Source organism: Schistocerca serialis, chromosome 7, assembly GCF_023864345.2.
Source record: "Schistocerca serialis cubense isolate TAMUIC-IGC-003099 chromosome 7, iqSchSeri2.2, whole genome shotgun sequence".
Classification (NCBI taxonomy): Eukaryota; Metazoa; Arthropoda; class Insecta; order Orthoptera; family Acrididae; genus Schistocerca; species Schistocerca serialis.
Window position 1 is genome coordinate 32,044,993 of NC_064644.1, and position 9,762 is coordinate 32,054,754.

Below are 9,762 nucleotides of genomic sequence, written 5' to 3' on the forward strand. Positions count from 1 at the left end.
CCACAGTGTAAGTGCTATTATGTCTTTACACTCATGCAAAACATGATACTTGTACATTCCACCAACGAAATGTTATGTCACGATCTGTTGTAACTCAAAGACCCATCTCTGGAAGCGAGCCTGCCTATTATTTACGCCTTTCAGCAATCTTTGCGCTTCTCTGCAACTTTCCAAGATGTACCTTTGTTATTTGCCTCCAATCTCACTGGTGGCACTCCTAGTTCTTACCCCTCGTGGATTGCGAATATGATCACATCAGGGCCACTTTGGTCTAGGAAGCTCCCTTTCTGCAGCCAGTGCTTTGTCAGTTACCAAGACACACAAAGCTCACATATTGGTCGTATCCCAACCCAAGTCTTGCAACCTCCTGGGCCTGGACCTCTTTCATGCCTTGGGCTTATAGATCTGCAACCTTAATATCACTGTTAAGGTCGTGGAGAGTGGCCCTTACATAGAGAAGCATTTTTATCAACATCCTTAGGTATTCTCAGGGCGTTCCTCCAGGATAAACAATTTCGATACACTGATTATAGCTTTGCTCTCGGTGGTTCGGAAGCTCTATGAGACAGCTTCTGCTGGGAATTGCAGTGGCTTCAACATGAGGGAATTCTAGCGCCGTTGTCCAGCAGCAGAGAGGCTACTCCTACAGTGTTTGTGGAAAAGTGGAATGGTTCTCTCAGGGACAGTGGTGATTTTAGTGTTACATTTAATTCTCAAGCAGTGATATACTCCATCCTGAAACCGGATGACATCGTCAGTAAAATCGGTGATGGCACAGTGTTTGCCACGATTAATCTACAGGAGGCCTACCTACAACTGCTGATTCACGCTGCTTCTCGGGAATTGCTTGTGGTTAGCACACTTTTTGGTTTGTTTCAGTACAATAGGCATCATGAGTGCACCCCCTGAACAGTTAATCTGTGATGTCTTTAGTACAGTTAATTACTTGGATGATATCCTGGTCACCAGCACATCTCTTGAGGACCTTGCATACAACTTCGATGCTCTTTTCCCCCTTTTTGCTAAAGTTCAGTTTTAGTATAACGAAGACAAATGTACTCTCTTCGTTCGACAAGTGCAATACTTGGGACGTGAGCTTACGATTTCCGGAATAGCCCCTAGCCTTCAGTATGTAGAAGCTATTCAAAGACTGCCGGTGCCCTCAGATAAATCCCAATAATTTCATTGCTTGTACAGCTGAACTATTGCAGGCAATTTATTCCACAAGCCGCAGATCTAGCCGAACCTTTGCACCAGCTGTTCCACAAAAATGTTCTGTGGAACTGGTCGCCACAATGTGACCGAGTTTTTCGCCCCCTGTGACACAGACTCCTGCTGCCCACCAGCCTGACCGCATACAACTCGGCCAAGCCTCTCATCTATGAAACTAATGTATCAGATCATGCTGTGGGGCAGTCCTCCCATACATGGTTAATGGAATGAAACGACCAACAGCTTTTGTTTCGAAGAGCTTGAATGCTGCACATAACAACTACAGTCAGATCCAGAAGGAGGCGATCATCTTCGAAATTAAGAAGTTTCATGACTACATCTATGGCCGACTTTGCGCCCTTCTCACTGAGCATAACCTGCTGATTACACTACCATGTTCCATTGTCCCTCTCCCTACAAAGAAAGCATGATGCTTACAACATTGGACCCACTTTCTGTAGAGCTACACAACGGAAATCCGGTTTTGCTTCACAGCTCACCACATTAATGCTGACTTACTTTCTAGGCTGCCCACTGGACAAGAGGCAGACTTAGACGTGGATCCAGAAGTGTGTTTCCACATGGATGTGCGAGAGAGGAGATGGTCGCACAGCTTCCACTGGATGTAGGACTCGTCAGAGAGTACACAGCCAGCGACCCTTCCGAGAAGTTCCAATATGCATCCACCAGAGCTGAACTTCCCAACATAAACCACTGCCAAATCGCAACCTCCAGGTGTTCCGGGTGCGCCAACAGGAACTGTCTGCACTGCGTCATCCTCATCCAGACCAACAATAGCCAGACACGTGTGGCTGTTCCACATGCCCTCCACAAGCAAGTCGTCAAACTTCTCCATGAAGGCCATAGCGGAGGTGAGTGGGGGCAGTTGGTAGTCACTGAGTGGCTGGCCCAGCAACACATCTACTGGAGGGGCATGGACACTGCAATAACATGGTTGCTGCTTGCTTCACATGCCAGAGCAAGAAACCTGCCCCAGTTCGATGATACTTCCCTGGACCCACTATGACCACACCATGGTCCTGCATTCACCTTGATTTTTTGAGTCCCTTTCTCGGTGCATCCTGGCTCATCATCACTGATGCTATGTCAGGGTTTCTGTTTGTAATTAAGATGACCTCTACCTCTGCCATAGACGATCAAAGTCCTCACACACATTTTGGGCTTAGAAGGTCTCCCTGAAAGCATTGTCACAGACAACACACCTCCACCGAATTCTCTTCCTTTTGTGCCACGAATGGAATCTCTCTCATTCACACAGCATCCAATGGTATCTTCGAGCAGTTTGTGTGCATATTCAAGATGCAAAAGGCAAAAATGTGTCATTATCACTCCTTGGTATCCAGGCAACTTTGCAAGAGGAGATCTCCCCAGCATAATGGTTACATGCTCGACCACATCACTCCTTCCTTTCCCTCGTTCATGCCGAGGGACAGCAGGATCACCGCCCCACTCAAGACAGCACCACTTCTCCTTGCAGGACTCAATGTGAGCAATGAACATGGCCTGCAGTCAACACCGCTGACTCCCTGCTACAGTACACCACATCCTTGTCCATCTAATGAGGGAAGTTACACTAGAAGATGCTTCTCACAGTCACAAACACATCAACGAGATCCAACTGCGGCATAGCTCTGTTTCACGAATAGAAAATTTATCTCAATTTTCTGTTCCAGACATCCAGCATGACGACAGGCTCCCTGGGAATGCCGGCCTCAACGCTTCTCTCCAATGGGAGGGGAGGTGTCCAATGTTACAGCCTGACAGCCCAATGGAAGTCGATCCTACTCCGCCTTCACCTCCCTGACTTATACAGGCAAGCGTCGACGTCACACGGCAACACACCGCTGTCGGGTTGGTTGCCACCTCAGCCCCTGCAACTACACGTCATTCCGGTTCCGCCATTTGCAGCGCAACTTGCAGAGGGCCTTCGTGTGCACCGGACCAAGGCACAGGGGGCATGTAAGTCAGCAAGAGAGGCTGCTTCAGCTACGAACCTTTCTCTGCATTCGCCAGTGTCAGGTGCGGCCAATCAGGAGGAACTGTAGCTTCGCCTTGAGCGTATTTAGGGCCCACTTGCGCTGATCACGGCAGTTACACCTCAGCCAGCCTAGAGAAGAAGTCTGCTCCGGATCCAGCTCCGATTCGACAGCAGGTCGCCTTCACCGCCTATAGACCTCCGAAACGTTCTCGCTGCTTCTTTTTTGTGATGGTCAATGAAGACCATTTGTGTTAAATTCGTTATGTTCTTAAATATAAAGGATTAACTACATGGTCGTGTGTTTCTTGCGGAAGTCATAAAAATGGTTCAAATGGCTCTGAGCACTATGGGACTTAACATCTGTGGTCATCAGTCCCCTAGAACTTAGAACTACTTAAACCGAACTAGCCGGCCGGTGTGGCCGTGCGGTTAAAGGCGCTTCAGTCTGGAACTGCGTGACCGCTACGGTCGCAGGTTCGAATCCTGCCCCGGGCATGGATGTGTGTGATGTCCTTAGGTTAGTTAGGTTTAATTAGTTCTAAGTTCTAGGCGACTGATGACCTCAGAAGTTAAGTCGCATAGTGCTCAGAGCCATTTGAACCATAAACCGAACTAACCTAAGGACATCACACAGATCCATGCCGAGGCAGGATTCGAACCTGCGACTGTAGCAGTCGCGCGGTTCCCGACTGCGCGCCTAGAACCGCTAGACCACCGCGGCCGGCGGAAGTCATAAAAGTCCAGGATTCTTCAAGGGGTTCCCAGAACCATTCTGTTAATAATGGAAACACTATACAGCCCATTTGTCCGTGCTGCGTGCTGCGTTTTCGCCTCACATGGGATACTACGTGCATATTTTAGGTGTACAAGTATGGTAACTTTGAACCTCTCTATGTCGAAAACGGATTAAGCCATCAAGAAAATTTTCTAGATTGTTCGAGATCGGGATCATAGGGATATATCGTAAAAATGAAGCTACTTTTTGTGCATAGCCATCTTTGAATTTGCGGCTCGGTTTTGGCACCCACAAACCATGTTTTCGTGGCGTTTCTCGAGAACGGATCAATATTTCTAAAAACAGGAAGGTGTCACTTGCAGACGTACGCCTAGAGAATATATTCTTACAATTTTCCGCGGTTATTGAACTTCCCCCTCAAACCAGATATGTTCGTATTTTATGTGTACAAATAGGGTACACTTGAACTTCCTTATCTCGGAAGCAGGTAAAGATAACAAAATTTTCAAGATTGCTCCATTTGCTGTGCGTAGCCGTCTTGAACGCATCGCTTCCTGGACTTGAATCTTTTGCCGACCGAGATGTCATCGCCTACAAGACTTGGCACTGTGGAATCGACTCCAAGACGCAAAGTAGACCTAGTTTTGTTTATAGTAATATGCCTTTTACGTTGTATACCCGCTCATGTAGAAAAGTTTCTAATGATGACAAAATACATTTATGGATGAAAGTACTTGGTGTACTTGCTGAGAATGTAACTGTAACTGGTGATATTACTTTTTATTACAATTATTAATAAAGAGATATCCTTGACTCCTGTAACAGGGGGCGTCAGTCGAGAACCACTAGATGTACATCTGGTAATCGGGGGCTCAAGGATGCAACAATTTTTAAAAATTAACAATGCATAGTGCCGCACTGCCCGCTGGGCGCCTAGCTAGCCGGTTATGCGATCCGCTTTGCTCGCCGCTAGGCAGGCGCACCTGCAGACGCGCGCTCATAGCAAGACTAGAGCGCGCGTACGCTATATTGCTCGCCTGATTTTGGGACCAAAAAGCCACATTTTTCAGTTTTTCTCAGGAACCAGCCCTGAACTAAATGGGGTCTCCATAAGCCCCGTAGGGCGCTCCATAGGCCACAAATACTGCAAAAACGACCAACCGTTTTGCTCCATTTGCCTAAGCTGCAGGAAATGTGAAATACTCAAACATTGACCCTGTACTGCAGAATAGTTACAGCCGGATGGTCATACTGTTGAGTATACAAATGGTTCCTAGCCAAAGGTCTATCCAAAACACTAGACCCTACAGACCTACCGCCAATAGGAGTCAAGGCATGAAGCCCCGAGAATCCCCGTTTTCATGTGCGGCGTTTTGGAAAACATTAGGCAGCGCTTTCTGTCGCATGTGTACCGACATGAATACACAAACTTATAATGTATACTGTAGGATACGCTCTGATGTAGGTTCATATTAATGATTATGTACATAAGTACTTACGTTATGTCCCATGTGGCAGCTATGCTTCATAAGACGAACAGATATGCTTCGCTGAAGTTACCAGAAAGATGTACAGCTGCTAAGCCGAAACGTTATTACCACCTGCTCAATAGCTTGTTTGTTCGTCTTTGGAACGTAATGCATCACTAATTCTCGGTATCATAAAGTCGACAATTTGTTCATAGGTATGTGGCATTAGATTTATATGCACATGTCATGTAATTCGCATAAATAACGGTACCACTGATCTGCGTACGCGGTGCTGGCATCCGATAGCGATCCAGATGGGTTCGATAGGATTTACATCAGGCGTATTTGGTTGGCTAGACATCAACATGAGGTCACAATAAGGCTTCTCAAACCACTGTAACACGGTTCTGGATCCGAGACACGGACAATTAAACTGCTGAACAAGGGCATCGCTGTCGGGAACACATCAAACATGATTGTCCCGTGCCCACTGCATTTGTAGTTGAAGACGTCATCGGGTGAACATGTGAACTCGTAGGGGTGGTCTGCTGCGGAGCTCCATGTTCAACAATGTACGATGAACGGGTGGTCCGAAACTCTTGTGCTCGCACCAGCATTGTGCCCTTTCGGCAGAGATGCTTCAGATCACCATCTATCCTTGTTTACAGAGCAGACAAGCCTTCGAACACCACGTTCTGTGAAAAGTTGTGCACGTCTAACAGTTTACCTCTACCAGAAACAGAATTTCGCTTCTGCTTCTTTCAATAGGTGCTCACGACAGTAGCACGTGAGCATTTGACCAGCTTCGTCGTTTTTGAGTTACAAGTTCACAGGCACTGCGTAATAATAATCTGGCATTTGTCCAAGTCTCTTACTTGAATGGATCTTCCCATTTGTGGCCCATTTCTTCGCTAGGGAGATCCGCCGTCCAACGGCCGCGCCACCTGCATATGTATGGTACCGCGACACCTGTCCGCAAAGCCAACAGCCGTCATCCAACGTCGATGTGGGCACGGGTCACAATGTTCCGGCTTCCCTATATAGCAGCGTGTTTTATGTACCGTTACTCTAGCGAATCTAATTCTGACACTATCGCACCAAATCATGGGACACCATTTTTTGATTTTATCCATAGTGGATGACAGGTCGTGGTTGTGAGTGTCAATGTTAAAAATATATCGGCTCAACCACTTGTTTATAGTGTAAAACACTAAAACTGACGCATTTCGGAAGTCAAGCTTCCATCATCAGAATAATAAAAAGTAAAAGAACCTGTTAAAACTCGCTAAAATGGAACATGCACCAGACACAATAAAACTGATAATAAAATGAAAACATCGTGGCTACTCCCCGTGTTGCAGCTGTGTCTTCCAAGGAAGGTACATTTCCACATAGTCGTCAAAATACAAAAAAACTCTCAAATGGTGTCGCCTATGGTTTTCAACATCTAACTACATGGCTCCTTCCTCTATTGTCGTAAACCACCCGTGCGTCTTCGTTGATACCATACACCACGTAGCCAAACACGACACTGAAACGCGAGTGAGCTCACGCTCAAGCAAACAAGGAAGTCACAGCGATGTCTATACAAGCAGATAACGTATACATGTTCCAAGGACCTCATGAAATGATGGTATCCCGCGAATTGCTGAAAATGTGGTTACAACTGATCTTCCCCAAGATTGGCTTCTACTAGTTTTTCCATTCGTCTGTAGAGAGTTCGCGTTAGTATTTTGCAGCCGTGGCTTATTAAACTGATTGTTCGGTAATTTTCACATCTGTCAACGCCTGCTTTCTTTGGGATTGGAATTATTATATTCTTCTTGAAATCTGAGGGTATTTCGCCTGTCTCATACATCTTCCTAACCAGATGGTAGAGTTTTGTCAGGACTGGCTCTCCCAAGGCCGTCAGTAGTTCTAATGGAATGTTGTCTACTCCCAGGGCCTTGTTTCGACTCAGGTCTTTCAGTGCTCTGTCAAACTCTTCACGCAATATTGTATCTCCCATTTCGTCTTCATCTACATTCTCTTCCATCTCCATAATATTGTCCTCAAGCACGTCGCCCTTGTATAGACCCTCTATATACTCCTTCCACCTTTCTGCTTTCCCTTCTTTGCTTAGAACTGGGTTTCCATCTGAGCTCTTGATATTCACACAAGTGGTTCTCTTTTCTCCAAAGGTCTCTTTAATTTTCCTGTAGGCAGTATCTATCTTACCCCTAGTGAGATAGGCCTCTACATCCTTACATTTGTCCTCTAGCCATCCCTGCTTAGCCATTTTGCACTTCACGTCGATCTCATTTTTGAGACGTTTGTATTCCTTTTTGCCTGCTTTACTTACTGCATTTTTATATTTTCTCCTTTCATCAATTAAATTCAATATTTCTTCAGTTACCCAAGGATTTGTACTAGCCCTCGTCTTTTTACCTATTTGATCCTCTGCTGCCTTCACTACTTCATCCCTCAGAGCTACCCATTCTTCATCTACTGTATTTCTTTCCCCCATTTGTGACAATTGTTCCCTTATGCACTCCCTGAAACTCTGTACAACCTCTGGTTTAATCAGTTTGTCCAGATACCATCTCCTTAAATTCCCACCCTCTTGCAGTTTCTTCAGTTTTCATCTACAGCTCATAACCAATAGATTGTGGTGAGAGTCCACATCTGCCCCTGGTAATGTCTTACAATTTAATACCTGGTTCCTAAATCTCTGTCTTACCATTATATAATCTATCTGATACCTTCTAGTATTTCCAGGATTCTCACATGTGTACAACCTTCTTTTATGATTCTTGAACCAAGTGTTAGATATGATTAAGTTATGCTCTGTGCAAAATTCTACCAGATGGCTTCCTCTTTCATTTCTTTCCCTCAATCCATATTCACCTACTATGTTTCCTTCTCTCCCTTTTCCTACTCTCGAATGCCAGTCACCCATGACTATTAAATTTTCGTCTGCCTTCACTACCTGAGTAATTTCTTTTATCTCATCATACATTTCATCAATTTCTTGTCATCTGCAGAGCTAGTTGGCATATAAACTTGCACTACTGTAGCAGGAGTTGGCGTCGTGTCTATCTTGGCCACAATAATGCGTTCACTATGCTGTTTGTAGTAGCTTACCCGCACTCCTATTTTCTTATTCATTATTAAACCTACTCCTGCATTACCCCTATTTGATTTAGTATTTATAACCCTGTATTCACCTGACCAAAAGTCTTGTTCCTCTTGCCACCGAACTTCACTAATTCCCAATATATATAACTTTAACCTATCCATTTCCCTTTTTAAGTTTTCCAACCTACCTGCCCGATTAAGGGATCTGACATTCCACGCTCCGATCCGTAGAACGCCAGTTTTCTTTCTCCTGATAACGACGTCCTCTTGAATAGTCCCCTCCCAGAGATTCGAATGGGGGACTATTTTACCTCCGGAATATTTTACGCAAGAGGACGCCATCATCATTTAACCATACAGTAAAGCTACATGCCCTCGGGAAGAATTACGGCTGTAGTTTCCCCTTGGTTTCAGCCGTTCGCAGTACCAGCACAGCAAGGCCGTTTTGGTTAATGTTACAAGGCCAGATCAGCCAATCATCCAGACATAATCAATAATTCCATTACCCAAACATTAGCAGCTACATCAATAATTGTTTTTCAGTTCATTTCAAACCAACACTAAATCTCCATGACGGAACACGTCCAGAACTACCGCTCCCTCACTGCTAACCTCCAACACTGCTAACTACTCGTATTAACTTCCTACTATGACTCTGTCCAGTCACAGAGTCTCTTAGCGAGGGCACATAGCGCTGCCAGCGATATTAATGCAGTCTATAACGCTGCCAACATACAAACAGGCTACTTACAGTAAACTAAGGAGCTGCGCAATGAAACAGCCATACTTACTGCATGTGAAAACTTGTCGCTAACATCAAGGCTATTACGGGAACGGTCGGTAGATAGAATGTGCAATATGGAACAGAGCAATTTTAATTTAGGAATCAAGCAGGGTCGATTTCTTGCCAAAAAAACGGTCGAAAGATGTCGACACACTCCGGCAGTACGTCAGTAATATGGCAGAAAGGTGCACAATAATGCCAACGGTATATTCAGATGGAAATTGTTATCAGCTATGTGTCTAGTTTTAATAGAGCTGGCCTGGACGTCTGGGCCACGAGTCGAAGCTTGTATCTTACGAACAATATTGTGGCAGTCGCCTCGTCTTCTGAAAGGGTCAACAAGGAACATATGGGGTTATAGTGACAGAAGGTGTTTTGTAAAACTGTGCGAGATGGATGCCTTTTCCGGTATCACAAGCCTGCCAGTGCATGAAGGAAACGCAGA